The sequence below is a fragment of the Dendropsophus ebraccatus genome, chromosome 13 (assembly GCF_027789765.1).
Source record: "Dendropsophus ebraccatus isolate aDenEbr1 chromosome 13, aDenEbr1.pat, whole genome shotgun sequence".
In the NCBI taxonomy this organism is placed as follows: Eukaryota; Metazoa; Chordata; class Amphibia; order Anura; family Hylidae; genus Dendropsophus; species Dendropsophus ebraccatus.
Window position 1 is genome coordinate 14520345 of NC_091466.1, and position 17416 is coordinate 14537760.

Genomic DNA, 17416 nt, shown 5'->3' on the forward strand with positions numbered 1-17416 from the left:
AAAACCCAAAAAATGTGAAAAAATGCATTTTTCCAACTTTGAAACTTTTTTGCTTATACAGAAAGTGGTTATACCACATAAATTATATATTAAATAGCATTAGAAACATGCCTACTTTATGTTGGCAGCATTTATTAAACGATCTTTCATTTTTTTTAGACAATAGGAAGCTTAAAACATTAGCAGCAAATTTCCAAATTTTCAGTAAAATTTCAAAATCAGATATTTTTAGGGACCTGTTCAGGTTTTAAAGTGTATTTGAGGGGACTGTGTTAGAAAGCCCCACAAAGCACCCCATTTCAGAAACTGCACCCCCGAAACTCTGCAAAAGCATATCCAGAAAGTGTTTTAACCCTTTAGGGGGAGTCACAGAAATAAAAGCCAAGTGTGTAAGAAATTTGAAAATTTAAATTTTCTGTGCAGAGATTTTATTGTAATCCAATATTTTTCATAATTATAAACCTATTACCAGAGAAATGCACCCCAATAATTATTGTCCCGTTTCTGCAGTTTATAGAAATACCCCATATGTGACCCTATTGCGCTATTTGACGCAACCACAAGCCTCAGATATAAGGGAGCCCCCAGTGAATTTCAACGCCTCCATTATATTTGGTCATTTTTGACTGTACCACTTCAGGTTGGCAGAGGCTCTGGGGTGCCAAAACCTAAAAAACACCCCTAAAGGGACACCATTTAGAAAACTACACCCCTCAAGGAATGTAACAAGGGGTGCTGTGAGCATCTGGACCCCACAGGTGCTTCACAGATTTTCCGAACAATATGGCGTGAAAAAAGAAAAAATTATTTTTTACACTAAAACGTTGTTCTAGCCTTCAATTTTTCATTTTCTTAAAGGGATAAGAGGAAAAAAAAGATACAAAATGTGTAGCGCAGTTTCTCCCGAGTACGGAAATACCCCACATGTGGCGATAAAGCGCCAAGGGGGCGCAGGACGAGCCTCCAAAGGGAAGGAGCGCCAATTGGCTTTTGGAAGCTGAATTTCACTGGAAAGGATTTCAAGGGCCACTTCACATTTACAGAGCCCATGTGCTGCCAAGACACTGGAAACCCCCCACAAGTGACCCCATTCTGGAAACTACACCCCTCAAGGAATCTAACAAGGGGTGCAGTGAGCATATGGACCCCACTGGTGATGGGCACAAATGTGGAACAATGTGACGTGAAAGGGAAAATTTTCATTTTTTCACTTTCATGGCACAAATGTGCCCGTCATCAAGAGGTCCATATCCTCACTGCACCCCTTGTTAGATTTCCTGAGGGGTGCAGTTTCCAGAATGGGGTCACTTGTGGGGGGTTTCCAGTGTTTTGGCAGCACGGGGGCTCTGTAAATGCAACATGGCGTTCATCATCCATTCTAGCCAAATCCAACCTCCAAAATCCAAATGGCGCTCCTTCCCTTCGGAGGCTTGCCCTGCGGACTCGGGGGAAATTGCTCTACACATTTTGTTTTTTTCCCCTCTTTTAACCCCTTGTGAAAATGATAAATTCAAGGCTAAACCAACATTATAGTGTAAAAAATGTAATATTTCATTTTCACGCCACATTGTTCCACATTTGTGCCCATCATGGCACAAATGTGCCCGTCATCAAGAGGTCCATATCCTCACTACACCCCTTGTTACATTCCCTGAGGGGTGTAGTTTCCATAATGGGGTCACTTGTGGGGGGTTTCAACTGTCTTGGCAACACAGGGGCCTTTTGAATGCAACATGGCTCCTCGAAATCCATTCCATCCAAATCCAGCCTTCAAAAACCAAATGGCGCTCCTTCCCTTCGGAGGCTTACCCTGCACCCGCATGGCGCTTTATGTCCACATGTGGGGTATTTCCGTACTCAGGGGAAATTGCGCTACACATTTAGTGTTTTTTTTTATCTTTTAGCCCCTTGTGAAAATGAAAAAATCATGACAAGATTAATGATTTAGAGTAAAAATTTTACAAAAATTACACTAAATGTTGGTCTAGCCTTGATTTTCTCCATTTTCACAAGGGGTTAAAAAAGAAAATGAACACAAAACGTGTAGGGTAGTTTCCCCTGAGTACGAAAATACCCCACATGTGGGCATAATGTGCCATATGGGCACAGGGCAAGCCACCAAAGGGACAGAGCGCCATTTAGAGCCTGGAATGGAGGATGGAGGCCATGTCGCAATTACAAAGCTCCTGTGCTGCCAGGACAATAGAAACCCCCCACAAGTGACCCCATTCTGGAAACTACACCCCGTAAGGAATCTAACAAGGGGTGCAGTGAGGATATGAACCCCCCTGGTGACGGGCACTTACGTAGAACATGTGCCGAGAAAATAAAAAATACAATTTTTTTCATTTTCACGTCCCAAATGTAGCGGTCACCAGGGGGCCATATCCCCGCTGCCCCCCTTGTTAGATTCCTTATTGGGTGTAGTTTCCAGAATGGGGTCATTTGTGGGGGGTTTCTACTGTCCTGGCCGCACAGAGGCTTTGTAATTGCATCATGGCAAGTCTCTAATGGGAATGGCGGCCATACCTACTTAGCTGGGGAAAAGGGACAATTCTAATTTATTTGGGGGTATAAGGCCAATTATTGGTTTATAAGGTTGAAAATGACAGGTGCCCATCAAACTCAATCTGTTTTGATCCAGAGGAAGGCAAAAAACCCTCGTGAGGCAGACGACAGTAGCCTCATCACAGGGGAAAAATTCCTTCCCGACTCCATATTGGCAATCAGAATAATCCCTGGATCAGCGTGACCCCTGAAATAGGAATAAGGGACAGAATTTAGGTAATGTAGAACCCCAATGACATGTGGTGCGCCTTGGAGTGATCCAGTATGCAGAGGCCGGGGTGATCAGGACAGGCGTCACACTGGAAAATGGTGTCCTTCCTGATCCCCCTGTTACGCCACACTCTGCACTTCTTCTGGGGTCTCCTGTTTTCCCGTGTGGGGGACGTCACCTGGAAAATGTTGCCCTGGTGCGATACGGGGTCCCTCACATCCAGAAGCGCTGGGTCCGCTCCATGGCTGCTAAACATTAGGGCTCTATTACTACTTCTGATATGTACGGATCGTGCCGCAAGCTACAGTAGCTCGGGCAGCGAGGGACCGGAAGAGGGGGTGCTGGTATAAAAGTTATCCCTGTACAGGTGGTAACCTTTACCCAGCAGTGGGAAGATCAGTTCCCGGACGATCTTCCCACTTGTTCCAAGGATGGGGGGGGGGGGGGGGAGGGGGCATCTGGGGGCTGGATTCGGGTGTCCCTTCCTACATACACTCTAAGGGTACGTGCACACTGCGGAATCGCGACAGATAACCCTTCGTGCATTCCGCAGTTGGCACCCGCCGGCGGAGTGATGCAGGCACACGTCTCCACACGTGTCATAGACTCCATTCTATGCACGGGCGGATTCCGCTCTCCGTCCAACGTATTCATTCTTTGGATGGATGACGGAATCCGCCCGTGCATAGAATGGAGTCTATGACACGGGTAGAGACATGCGCCCGCATCAGTCCGCCGGCGGGTGCCAGCTGCGGAATGCACGAAGGGTTATCCTTCGCCATTCCGCAGTGTGCACATACCCTAAATCTGTAAGAGTAACCGGAGGTACGCTCACAGAGTTTGTAGAATTTCACACCATACCGTCATCTCTTATTGGGACGGTACTGGCGGAAAAGACGTGTCTTGGGGGCAGCGTACGCTACGCTACCCCCCAGACATGTCACTGGAGGATGAGGATGATGAGGATGAATGGAGGAAAGAAGGATCCCCCCCATTCATCCTCACTGGCTGTTTCGGTGTCGGAGGCAATAATAACGTATCCCTCTGACGCCGAAAACACCTTGGGGGTCATCTTTATAAGGGGATTGGTATATGGGGTATGTAGTGGTGTAGTGTCAAACTTTATTCAATGTAGTGTGGTGTAATGTAGTGTTTTTTACGTGTTTTTTTTTTACAGTAAGTATAAAAAAAAAACCTACGCCAAAAAAGGAGTTGCTGATAAATGCCGCACTTATGTGCGCCACTTATCAGCAGACCGTGGCAGTAGGATATAGAAAAAAAACACCCTACGCCAAAAAGGAGGATCTGCTGATTAGCAGTGCACTTTCGTGCGATGCTGATCAACACTCAGCGGCGATAGGGTGCGGAAAATAGAAAAAAAAAATTTGGAAAAAAAACAAAAAACTTTCTACATTCTTAACATCCCTGTAGCTGCTGATAAGTGTATTACACATATTAGCCGCTAGAGGGCAGCAGAGCGCAAAATCCGGAAAAAGACGAGGCTGGAGCCAAAAAAAGCCGATGGGGACCGCCGGAAAGAGTCGAAGACGCGCCGGAAAGACGGAGGACGCAGCGAACCCGGAAGACGCCGATCAGGACCCCGGGACAGGTGAGTAATGTAAAAATACCTGCTCTGGACCCCTCAGCTACCTAGCTGAGGGGTCCAAAGCAGGTATTTACTATTTTGGGGGACTCTGATCGCCGTGCCACCGGCCCGATCGGCTGTTCACGGCGATCGGGCCGGAGGCACCGTGACCACCATTACTTTTTACAGTAATGGCGGTCGGTGCCGCCCTCGGACAGCACCGACCGCTATTTTTTTCCGGGTCATCGGGTCACCGATGGCCCGGAAAGGTAACCACCCCCCGTGCCGAGAAGCTAAGATGGCCTGCTATGATTTATAGCAAGCCATCTTCCCCGATCGCTGTGTGCGAACACGCAGCGATCGAGGAAACATCGGGCGTAAATTTACGCCCTGATGCGCTAAGTACCTAGGCGCGAGGGCGTAAGTTTACGCCCGATGTCGTTAAGGGGTTAAAGGCGGAAACTTGGTAGACTTAGCCACCAACTGATGGATCTCCTTACCTTCCTTGTTCTCTACTTCTTGTTCGTCTAATAGCTCCTCCAATGTTCTCAATATCTCCAAATCTTCTTTTGAAAAATCACTTCGTTGTGTACCAGGTCGGTCGTGAAGTTTCTTTAGGACCAGTTTCCTGGCAAAAAGGTTTAGATCTTTTACAGCTGCAAAGAGATCAAAGCCAGATGTTGGTGAGAATGTCAGACCTAACCCCAAAACCTCCAACTGTGTTGGGAAGAGAACAACATCCGACAGGTTGATAACCTGTATTCCTGTAATGTCACCCCGTACCTGTGTCTGATGTCTCTTTCCTCCTGATCGCCTATGTCCATTTTCGTTCTTTCTTTTGCCGTATTTGAAGCAATGTAGTTCGCTACGCCCACTCGTGCCAGGTTGACTTTCCATAGAGGATAACGATGTCACTGACGAAGCTCTTGACAATGGTTGGTTTCTCTTGGTATCATGATGCCACTTATATACCTTATTTGTCTGAAAGTCTTTTACATCACGTTGGAATTTTTTTGTCTTTTTTTCTTGAATATCTTTCTCCCAGCCAAGGTATTGCGCGTCCAATTCTTTCTTAAAAATATCCATATTGCTTGGAGTTAATTCCTTAATCAACTTAGCCTGTATCTCAGCAATCTCAATTTCCATGGTATCCAGGCTCTTTTTATTCATGTCAATCAAAATTTCCATAAATGTCTTAGAACATAGATTGCAGGACTCTTCCCATCTAGTCCTGCTTGGCACATCCTCCACTGGGAAGGAGGGGAAGACTTGTACCCGTAGTCCTCTGGGGATAAGATTTTTCGCCACATAGTTCTCCAATGTGGCCTTATTCCACCAAATTCTCATACGTTTATGCAACAGTTGTCTCAAAGTTTCTTTTCACTCAGAAATTTGCCCACATTCCTTTTCTCTACCAGTTGAATCATGTTTAAAAATTATATCTAACTGGGAAAGCCATGCTTGATCCCGTTCTTTCAAATCCATTCCTGGTCAATTCTGTAAATAAACAGAAAAAAATGAATATCTCCTACAAAGACCACCAGACCTGACCCAGGTCCTTACACAAAAATCCTATACAAAAAGGCCACCACTGTTATTTCAAAATACTGATAACTTTATTTATATCACATGTAAAATCACAAAAAAATGGAGTAAAATTATGCGCACAAGAGGTACTGTAAAATTTACACAAGAATGTTAAGACAAAATGTTGAATCTATACAAGAGAATAGGTATATTATCTACCACTAGAAATGGTAGGTGAATCCTTCTCAGTCCCTACAGAATAGCCTGGGCTGGAAAGTTCCTGCACAGACTAAGCTAAATGTCTGCCATTGCACCAGTCCCGGATGAACTAAAGTGCCGTAGTGAATAGACAGTTCCGAGTCACATAGAAAGTTCAATCCCAAAGACCTGAAAACAGTACCTGATATAAGCTGCGTGCTACCACCTCTAACGCACATTTCGCGTTCCGCTTGATCACAGTGGATGGAGCACTGGAAAAAGGGATTATATCTAGGAACACGCTGAAATGCCTGCTGGTTGAGAATCCGAGGATGGCCTGTCTGTACTTACTGCCTAAGGTGCACAAGAACCTTAAAAATCCCCCGGGACGACCGATTGTATCGGGTAATGGAAGCCTATGTGAACCACTAGGTAAATACTTGGATAAATTTCTAAAACCCCTTGTAGAAAATCTACCATCCTTTATTAAAGATACAGGAGATGTATTAAGAAGACTTGATGGCATCACACTGGAGGAGGACATGTGGTTAGTCACCTGCGATGTGGAGTCCCTCTATACCTCCATAGCACATAAAGATGGACTGGAGGCGGTACAAACATTTTTGGCAATGCATTACACTGATGGTGATCTGAGTACCTTCCTTCTGCAGGCACTTGAGTTCGTGTTAACACACAATGTGTTTATTTTTAAGGAGACCCTCTACCTACAGCTCCAGGGAACGGCGATGGGGGCGTCTTGTGCGCCCTCGTATGCCAACCTTTTCCTGGGGCTGTGGGAGAGGGAACTCTTTTTGACGAACCAAGTGAGAAATGTGGATAAGGTCCAATTATGGACCCGTTTCATAGACGATGTCTTGTTTATTTGGCAGGGGACGGAGGAGAGCTTTCTGCAGTTTTTGGAGGACTTAAATGCCAGAAGAACATCAAGCTGACACTGAAGCATAGTCAAGATAGCATCGAGTTTCTAGACTTGAAAATTTACAGAGGCAAGAACGGTCTGGTGGAGACAGATCTTTACCGCAAGGAGACATCAGTGAATTCCCTGTTACATGCCTCCTCCTTCCATCCCAAACCCACTATTAGGGGAATACCAGTGGGACAATTTCTTAGGGCACGGAGACTATGCTCTGATGATGATTGTTTCTTGACACAGGCTACGGACCTCCCGAAACATTTTGAATCGCGGGGTTACAGTAGGCGGTCTATTAAGAGAGGTTTTGACCGAGCAAGGTTGGAAAAGAGAGAAAACCTGTTAGTGACAAAGGAGAGAGCACGTGATCAGACCCAAGAGCAGGTGAGATTCATAACTCCCTATAACGATAAGGCAGAAGAGATGAAAGCTATCCTGAAAAAATGTTGGCCAATCCTACAGGGGGACCCCACGATAGGGAAATGGATCACAGACACACCCGCAGTGACATACAAGAGGGCATAAAATTTGAAAGATATGCTTGTGCGAAGCTATCATAGAGGCACAACGGTACAGAGTGCTTTTGGATCAAGGGGTCCGAAGTGGGGGTGCTACCCCTGTGGGACGTGTGTAGCGTGTCCCAATATGGAGAGAGCAACAGAATTTGTCTCTAGTGACGGGAAAAAGAAATTTAAAATAACACAACATATTACCTGCAATACAGAAGGAGTGGTGTATTACGTGACATGTCCGTGCAACCTGATTTATGTGGGTTTGACCTCACGCAAATTGAAATTGAGGGTACGAGAACATATACTGGATATTCGTCGCGGGATGGAGGTAGAAGATGAGTCCACACTGAAAGCGATCCCAAGACATTTTAGAGCATGTCACAATGGAAATGGAAAACTGTTGAGAATAAGGGGGATTGACAGAGTATACATCGGAAATAGAGGAGGAGATTGGAAGAAGACCCTGGCACAGTTGGAAGCCAAATGGATTATGAGAGTAGATTGCGTAAGTCCTAAGGGTTTGAACGAAGTGCTCAGTTTTGCCCCATTTTTGTAGTTATGTACACAAGTTTATAGCCCTAGTGGGGAATAGCTGTAGCATATTCTCGGGGGTCCTTGTGTTATGATTAGTGTATGTGTTGTATACTAATTTTTTAAATTTCCATTATTTTAGATTGTTGTTTTTAACGTCATGATGTCCTGCTCGGGTTGGAGGAGAAGACGTGGAGGAAGAATGAAGCGGGGAACCATAGGAGCTGTTCAAAAAAAATTTTGGGTGTTATAAATGATCTTGCTCATGAAAATTTTTTTAGGGTGACATTTGCACTAGTTGTTACATATGGATACACTTTAATATTAATTGTAGATACTTAATTATTTGGCACTTTATAGGTAGTTGGGTAGTAAGGTATAGTGTTATAGGTTCAACACACACTAGTAGTTATACGTTTTTTATCAATTTATATTTTTATACTTGTATATTTTAACACTGGTATTTATTCTGCACTGGCACTTTTCACCATACACTTTGTAGTTAGTAGATCACGTATTATATTATTATATTATATATTGTAGTCTGATGTTTAGATATACGTATGCAACATGAATTATGCACTAATGGATATAGATAATTTTTTGTAGTGTTTTTTTGGATCCAGGTACAGTTATATGCACTTATGCTATATGAATGTAGTGTACACATACACATTTATATATATATATATTTTTATGGAAGGATGTATTATTAATCATTTTTATGCACTTTTACTCCATGTGTCCATAATAGACAATATTGGCTTTGCATTGACATCACTTACCTGGACATATGTATATGGTCATATGGGTTGGAACGCTCTGTGGTTCACAGATAGGACGCTTCTGAGACACATAGAAAGAGATTTGGGAGACGCCACACCCCCGCTGTAAACATATTCGCTGCTATGGCAACGCGACCAGTGACGTCAGCGGGCCCTGCTCACGTGGGTGTACGTCTGACGTCGGGACGCCGCGCTGTAGCGTGGGATCATGTGATCAACGTGGGAGGCGTCTGTACACCAGCGATCCTCAGTCTGAGTATATAAGGGGCAGGACAACAGGGACTAGTACTCCTCTGTGATCAAGCGGAACGCGAAATGTGCGTTAGAGGTGGTAGTATGCAGCTTATATCAGGTACTGTTTCAGGTCTTTGGGATTGAACTTTCTATGTGACTCGGAACTGTCTATTCACTACGGCACTTTAGTTCATCCGGGACTGGTGCAATGGCAGACATTTAGCTTAGTCTGTGCAGGAACTTTCCAGCCCAGGCTATTCTGTAGGGACTGAGAAGGATTCACCTACCATTTCTAGTGGTAGATAATATACCTATTCCCTTGTATAGATTCAACATTTTGTCTTAACATTCTTGTGTAAATTTTACAGTACCTCTTGTGCGCATAATTTTACTCCATTTTTTTGTGATTTGACATGTGATATAAATAAAGTTATCAGTATTTTGAAATAACAGTGGTGGCCTTTTTGTATAGGATTTTTGTGTAAGGACCTGGGTCAGGTCTGGTGGTCTTTGTAGGAGATATATATGTTGCTTATGCTATTTAATATATAATTTATGTGGCATAACCATTTTCTGTATAAGCAGAAAAGTTTTAAAGTTGGAAAAATGCATTTTTTTTTACAATTTTTCACGTTATTTTGTTTTTTTTCATAAAGATTCGTTATAAGTATCGACTCCAATTTACAAGAAATGTGAAGTACAATATGTCACGAGAAAACAGTCTCAGAATCAGCCGGATAGGTAAAAGCATCCAGAAGTTATTAATGAATAAAGTGACACTGGTCATATTCATAAAATTTGCTCCGGTCCTTAAGGCCATTTCAAAACAGAAAGTACAAAAACAGAAGTACAAAAACAAAAATTTGATTTTGGCACTTGACATGCTATTGTTTTGCACGGATTATAAGATATATATAAAAGAATCATTCTAATAAGTAATTATTACATTATATTGATATCTGTGGGTGGTTTGATATATGTCTGAATTATAGCTAATTGTGTATTTTTTCTTTAAACTGTTTTTATTGAAGTGAGGAACATAGACAACAAGTAGGTAATTCGATTGTAGCATAGCAATATAAGTACAATGTTAATACAGTAATTATGGTCTACATCGTGAACATCTAGTAGGAAAACACATGTTCAGGAATTGTACACAGAAACATTAACATTCTCTTGTGCTATATCCCACCAGACAGATTGTGTATTTTATTATGTAGGTCCTAACTCCAGCTCCGTGTAGTCATCCGTTGTTGCCCACTTTTCAGCCCTGTTCCAACATGGCACCTGAGCTGGAAGGACTCCAGTGTGCATCTCCATGTGCACATTAATTGGTATGCGTCAGCAAGTAATGACGTCACAAGTGCGGATCTGTTTGATCCTGGTATTATACATGTTGGTCTAAATTGCTATAGTGGGCAGTACTGACCTCTGATACCTTGGGTACCTGATATTCTGCATAGGTGTAGCTGTATATGGTTGGATATAGATCATTTTCATGTTCCGTTTGGGAAGTGTAGTTGTTTCATTATATTGCTTGTTTTTTTAGGAACAATAACCACTGTGGACTTACGGACTAAAGGTTTTTAACGATGGAGCCAGCGGTCAGAGGGATACCCATGAATCATTGGAGGTACAGAGAAATTTAAGAGATATGCGGCATAAACGTACTAGAGCATGGTGGAACCCAGCAGCTATATGGCAAAAGACCTTGTACCAAGGGGTTTATGCATACCAGTAGTGCCATCTTTTATAGTAGAGGAAGAAATGGTCAAAAAGAAATGGCACAAGGCATGTGTGCAATGTTTTCACACCTTTATGATTCTCCTGATTGAGATTGAAGCTAGGAATATAGAGACCATTGAGTTCCAGATTATGAAGTTACGGGAAGTTAAAAACATCATTATCAGTAAAGGCAGTGGGAAAATTTGGAGACTTCCCTGAAAAAAAGATGTACAGAAATGAGAATCTGATATTCAGAACGTGAAATTTAAGAAATACCAGAGGGATGTACGCAGGGCCGCCATCAGGAATTTCGGGGCCCCATACAACCAAAGTGTCTGGGCCCCCCACATTAATAAAAAAAAAAAAAATTGTGTGTCCGACCCACGCCTTGCTGGGAGGTATAATTTGGTTCAGATCAATTCTAGAGAACTGGCTCATATACCCCATTTTCCCCAGTGGCTTAAAATGTAACCTCTGTTATACAGTTATAAAATTGTAGAAACTAAATGTGAACAAGGTGCAATTCAAATAGACACTTACTTGTATAGCTGCCTCTTGTGCTCTGTATGCAGTGCATTATATTCACCCGTACAACGTACAATTTATAGCGTGTCTACAAGCCCAGCGGGGCTCATTATGATGGAGACTAAAACTTATACAAGAGTGGGGTAGGGGTTCCCCTGTATTCAGAATGCTGTTGAGTACTAGGCAATGCCCCGTTTGGGGTTATTGAATTTCGAGGGTCTGGGGGGGCTGTGTGATTTGTATATGTTCACCAATATCCCCCCCCCCCCCCCCCCCGGTATGCTCACTAACATAGAATATGTTGATAAGGCTAATATAATGAGACTGTTCCATGTTAGTGAGCATATACAAATCACACAACCTCCAGGCAGACTAATTTAGCTCACCCAAGCCAGTGATAGCGAATACATGGCGGTGAGAACGCTTTCTAGGAGATCCTGTTTGTGCAGCAGAGGTGTCTTTATCCTGCTCTGCATAGACCCTCGAAATTCAATAATCCCAGACGGGGCATTGCCTAGCACTCAACAGCATTCTGAATACAGGGGAACCCCTACCCCACTCTTGTATAAGTTTTAGTCTCCATCATAATGAGCCCCGCTGGGCTTGTAGACACGCTATAAATTGTACGTTGCAAGGGTGAATATAATGCACTGCATACAGAGCACAAGAGACAGTTATACAAGTAAGTGTCTATTTGAATTGCACCTTGTTCACATTTAGGTTCTATAATTTTATAACTGTATAACAGAGGTTACATTTTAAGCCACTGGGGAAAATGGGATATATGAGCCAGTTCTCTAGAATTGATCTCACACACAGACACCAGCACACATGTATACAGACACCAGCACACATGTATACAGACACCAGCACACATGTATACAGACATACAGACACCAGCACACATGTATACAGACATACAGACACCAGCACACATGTATACACACATACAGACACCAGCACACCAGGGCACGATGAAGTTTGAACTTCTGCAACCTGGAGAAATCACCTGATATCACCTGCAGTCCTATGTAACACCACATAACACAGTGGTATCTCTGAGTACAGATAATGTAGTAGTCACCTGCAGTCCTATGTAACACAACAGATAACACAGTGATATCTCTGAGTACAGATAATGTAGATGTCACCTGCAGTCCTATGTAACACAACAGATAACACAGTGATATCTCTGAGTACAGATAATGTAGTAGTCACCTGCAGTCCTATGTAACACAACAGATAACACAGTGATATCTCTGAGTACAGATAATGTAGTAGCTGTCACCTCGGGGCGCCCCTACTAAATGATGTTCTACAAAATAAGAAAAGTGTCATACAGTGACTCACAGGTGACGTCTTCTTTGATCTGAGGCGTCACTTTCCCTTTTCCTCTCCATCCGGCCCAGTCCTCCATGATGATTCCTTCCAGATACGTTTCATCCCCTTAGAACCTGCGAGACAAACAATTTAGGCTCCGCACATTTCTAGCAACTTCCTTTCCTTTCTCCCCCCTGTAGGCTCCCATAGTAACTGCGCTGTGTGGGATGCCCCCTGTATGTAGGATCCCCTGCTGTGCCCCCTGTATGTAGGATATCCTGCTGTGCCCCCTGTATGTAGGATTCCCTGCTGTGCCCCCATGAGCTAATAATGCCCCTAGAGGTACCCCCATGAACTAATAATGCCCCTAGAGGTGCCCCCATGAGCTAATAATGCCCCTAGAGGTGGCCCCCATGAACTAATAATGCCCCTAGAGGTGGCCCCCATGCACTAATAATGCCCCCAGAGGTGCCCCCATACACTAATAATGGCCCCAGAAGTGCCCCCATACACTAATAATGCCCCCAGAGGTGCCCCCATATACTAATAATGCCCCCAGAGGTGCCCCCATATACTAATAATGCCCCCAGAGGTGCCCCCATGAACTAATAATGCCCCCAGAGGTGCCCCCATACACTACTAATGCCCCCAGAGGTGCCCCCATACACTAATAATGCCCCCAGAGGTGCCCCCATACACTAATAGTGCCCCCAGAGGTGCCCCCATATATACTAATAATGCCCCCAGAGGTGCCCCCCATGAGCTAATAATGCCCCCAGAGGTGCCCCCATACACTAATAATGCCCCCAGAGGTGCCCCCATACACTAATAATGCCCCCAGAGGTGCCCCCATATACTAATAATGCCCCCAGAAGTGCCCCCATACACTAATAATGCCCCCAGAGGTGCCCCCCATACACTAATAATGCCCCCAGAGGTGCCCCTAAAAAAACAAACATCCTACTCACCTAATCCGTGCTGTGGCTGTAGGCAGCAGCTCTTCCTCCTCCTCTTCGGGCTCCATCTTGCGAGCCGCAGGGACGGGACTTCCGGCAGGCGTGATGACGTCACATGATCACGCCTGCCGGAGAGGTCACGTCCCGGCCTCCCATAGGCTGCTGGCATGAAGTGCCGGCAGCCTATGGGAGAGAATACAGGAGGAGGACGCTGACAGGTCCTTCTCCTGTATTCTGATCGCTTTAATGTTCCGCCCGCTCACTGTGCGGGCGGAACATCGAAGCGATCAGTGCATCCCGAGAAGCTGCGCGGCCGCAGCTTCTCGGGATGCTCAAAAACAGGTGGCAAGGGGGGCCGTGCGGGCCCCCCTAGGGTAGCGGTAGGGTAGCGCCCCCCCCCCCCGTGTCTCTTAGGGTCCGGGCCCCATACGGCAGTACCATTTGTACTGCCCTATCGGCGGCCCTGGATGTACGTGATCATACAAATAGAAAAGTATTCAGATGGAGGCAGGCAATAACCATGGTGAGATTGTCCTCGCTTATGTCCCTATCAAGTACTACCTTACAGGCATCAGTGGAAATTAACTATAGAGGACAATACAATGTGAGTTGACCCATGAAGAGAAAACAACAGTCCCGAGCAGCGGATAGTATTTTTCCATTCACAGCAATGGAGGAATTGGAGGTGTTAAGAGTATTGGAGGAACTCCTGGTGGAACAGTTGGAGGGTCCCAGCAAATTTCCTGACCATGGCAAGAAAAGGTCTACTACTTTTCCACTCTCGTCACTTAGTTCGGCTATTGAAATTTTTGCATGTTTGGTGGTCGAAGACTTTGAGAGGATGTCAAGACGTCGTAAGTATGACAACCTTAGGAACAAAGGAAAGCACTGAAAGAACTTAGCTGTATGATGCATGTAGTCATAACATCAACAGACTAGGGTGGGAACGTGGTGATCTGGCCAGTGGGATTGTATGAGCGGGAAGTCTACAGGCAACTCAGTGACACCAAATGTTATAAAAAGTTAGAAGGGAACCCAACTCTTTTATATATGAGACAACTGGATGAGATGTTAGATGAGGCTCAGGGACAAGGGACAATAAAACCGGTTTCTGAGGGTATGAGGGTGACCAATCTGGTGGTTGCCACCCTATATCTATTACCCAAAATACACAAGGACAAAGGGAATCCACTGTGGAGACCCATAGTTTTGGGGCTAGGCAGTCTTTGTGAAAATGTATGCCAGAGGTGCTACAGCATCTTGAAGGTATAGAATTGAAGAAAGACATGTGTCTAGTTGGCTGTGATATAGAATCACTTATACCATATTTTCCGGCGTATAAGGCGACTTGGCGTATGAGACGACCCCTGACTTTTAAGCAGATTGTCAGAGGTTCACCTTATATGCCGGAAAATGCTAACCCCTGCCTGACCGCAGCCCTGCTGCGGTCAGGCAGGAGTTAACTGCAGCTAAATTAATAAAAAAACAAACAGTTAACTCACCTGGGCCCCGTTCCTGGCCTCTGCTTGTCTTCTTCTCTGCTCCCGGCGCAGCTCCGGGATGCCCGAAGCTCGTCCGAGCGTCTTACCGGAGACGCTCAGCTGCTCGGGAGAGCTTCCAAAGAATGACAGAGGTTTCGGGAGGCTCCGGAAGTACCCAAAGCCTCTGTCATTCTTCGGAAGCTCTCCCGAGCAGCCGAGCGTTTCCGATTAGACGCTCGGCCGCTTAGGAGAGTCTTATGCATCCCCGGCACAGCTAGTGTACTGTACGTAACACTGGCTGCGCCAGGAACTGGAGCGGAGAAGATGACACGCGGAAGCCGGGAACGGGCCCAGGTGAGTTAACTGTTTGTTTTTTTTAAATGGTCGCCCCATACGGTGGTGATGCGGCCATTTTTTAGCCCCCCCCCCCACCGTATGGGGCGACCATACACGGTGTATAAGACGACCCCCGATTACTGACAAGATTTTTATGGGTAAAAAAGTCATCTTATACGCCTGAAAATACGGTACTTGTTTTGATCACAAGCACAAAATGGAGGCTATAAAATTCTTCTTGGAAATTGAGGGCATGGATTCAAATTTACAACACCTTGGTTTTGGATTTAATGCACTTTGTGGTGACCCACTATTTTTTTGGAGTGGATATGGGAGAAACTTGTGCACCCTCATATGCCAATTTGTTTTTAGGGCATTGGGAGCAGGAGATAAATTTTAGTGGAGCTCATCTGGGTTGTGGCCATGTAATCTCCTGGATAAGGTTCATTGATGACATTTTTTTTAATCTGGCAGGGAACATCAGAAGGATTGGAGTGTTTCTGCCTTAATGACAACGATAAAAACATCTGTCTGACTTAGCATGTCTCCCAAAAAGAAGTGAATTCCTGGACCTCAAAACCAAGGTGGGTACAGCAGGACAGATACAAACCATGTTGTTTAGAAAGAAAACAAGTGTTAATGCCCTCTTACTTGCCTCCTCCGCACACCCATCACATACTATATGAGCTATACTGATGGGCCAGTATATCAGTACTAGGAGAATCTGGTTGGAAGAGTCACGATGGAAGAGATTGAGATTAGGAGGTTCTTGAGAAGAGGCTACAAGAATATGGATGTTGAGATAGGATATCAGTACGCCAAAGCATGCGATAGGAGAGAATTACTGACCTCGAAAAATAGTCCAAAAGGTACAGGGGAAGTATGTTTAACTACAAATTACCACTTGAGGTAATCCTTGAGAAAGAGATTTGATATCTCGATACGCGTTGGGCTATGAATAAAACCTAGTAAAGTGTATACAGAACCCTTAATTTACTTGAGAAATCGATACAGGAATCCCAGTGTTTCTCTCCAGATGCTGAAAGGTAGCTACAAGAAACAAAGACTGGTCTGGATGCCTGCTGAGATCTTTCTGAAGGAGAACCTGGAGGTGGAGGGGAGCATTCCAAAACTCCCCTCCTGAGCGTGAGTAACATCTGTGCTCCCTTTTTTAACGATACATATTTATGATTTCATCAGATGTAAAGTTCGCTCTCCTATTTTTAATATTTTTTTGTTTGGTATTTCGGAGACCGGGAACTGGGAGTTCACACCTGGAGGATCGCAGCGAGCCTTGCATAATTATCTTTGGGCGTGTTACTTTTAGGAGTGGTGAAATCCTCACCACTCACCAAGTGTAAGTTCACCATTTCTAAGGACTAGTTCACACAGAAGACGTTACCGCTCCCAAAGTTTTTTTCTTTCTTTTCTATTTTTAGCACTCGAGTTGGTAGTAAATGCAAAAGCTATTTAAAAAGTATTGTCCAGTGCTGAAGCAGAACAAGGACTTAGGCAAACACATTATGGAGATTTCATTGATTACTGCTAAGTGGTGTAAGAACGTCAAAGATATACTAGTGAAAAGCGACTATGTGGCACCACGTTCCAAATGTCTATTTGAATCTAAGGTTCCAATGCAAAAACTGTTTGGCTTGAGCAGATATATGATGTGGTGACATTTTCTCTGACTCCACAGGAGAGAAACAAGACAAGGTGGTACATCACATCACATGCACGGCAGAACATGCCCATGTGGGTTGCTATTTATTGGAATGACATCACGAAAATGTAAGGTTTGCATGCTTAAACAATGGATCCTGGAGACCAATTGGAGGTGGAGAAATTGAAGCCAATTGTGAGACATTTCCTGAGAGAATATTAAAGTGGTCATCGACTTCTACAGGTCTAAGACATTGACCATGTAAATTTAGGCATCGGCCGGGGCGGGGGGGGGGGGGGGGGGGGTGTAAACGGTTTCTGCAGATTGAAAG

At 44.5% G+C, this 17416-nt stretch overlaps 1 long non-coding RNA gene across 1 annotated transcript in view; it reads left to right on the plus strand.

The window, feature by feature from the left end:
* The window catches only part of LOC138771267 (uncharacterized), a 34636-nt gene extending 18599 nt beyond the window's left edge, over window positions 1–16037 (plus strand). The window contains exons 2-3 of the long non-coding RNA XR_011359585.1: window positions 10632–10715; window positions 15900–16037. This is a non-coding gene — a long non-coding RNA (uncharacterized lncRNA). The remainder of the gene's footprint in view (window positions 1–10631; window positions 10716–15899) is intronic.
* The last annotated feature ends 1379 nt before the right edge of the window (window positions 16038–17416 follow it).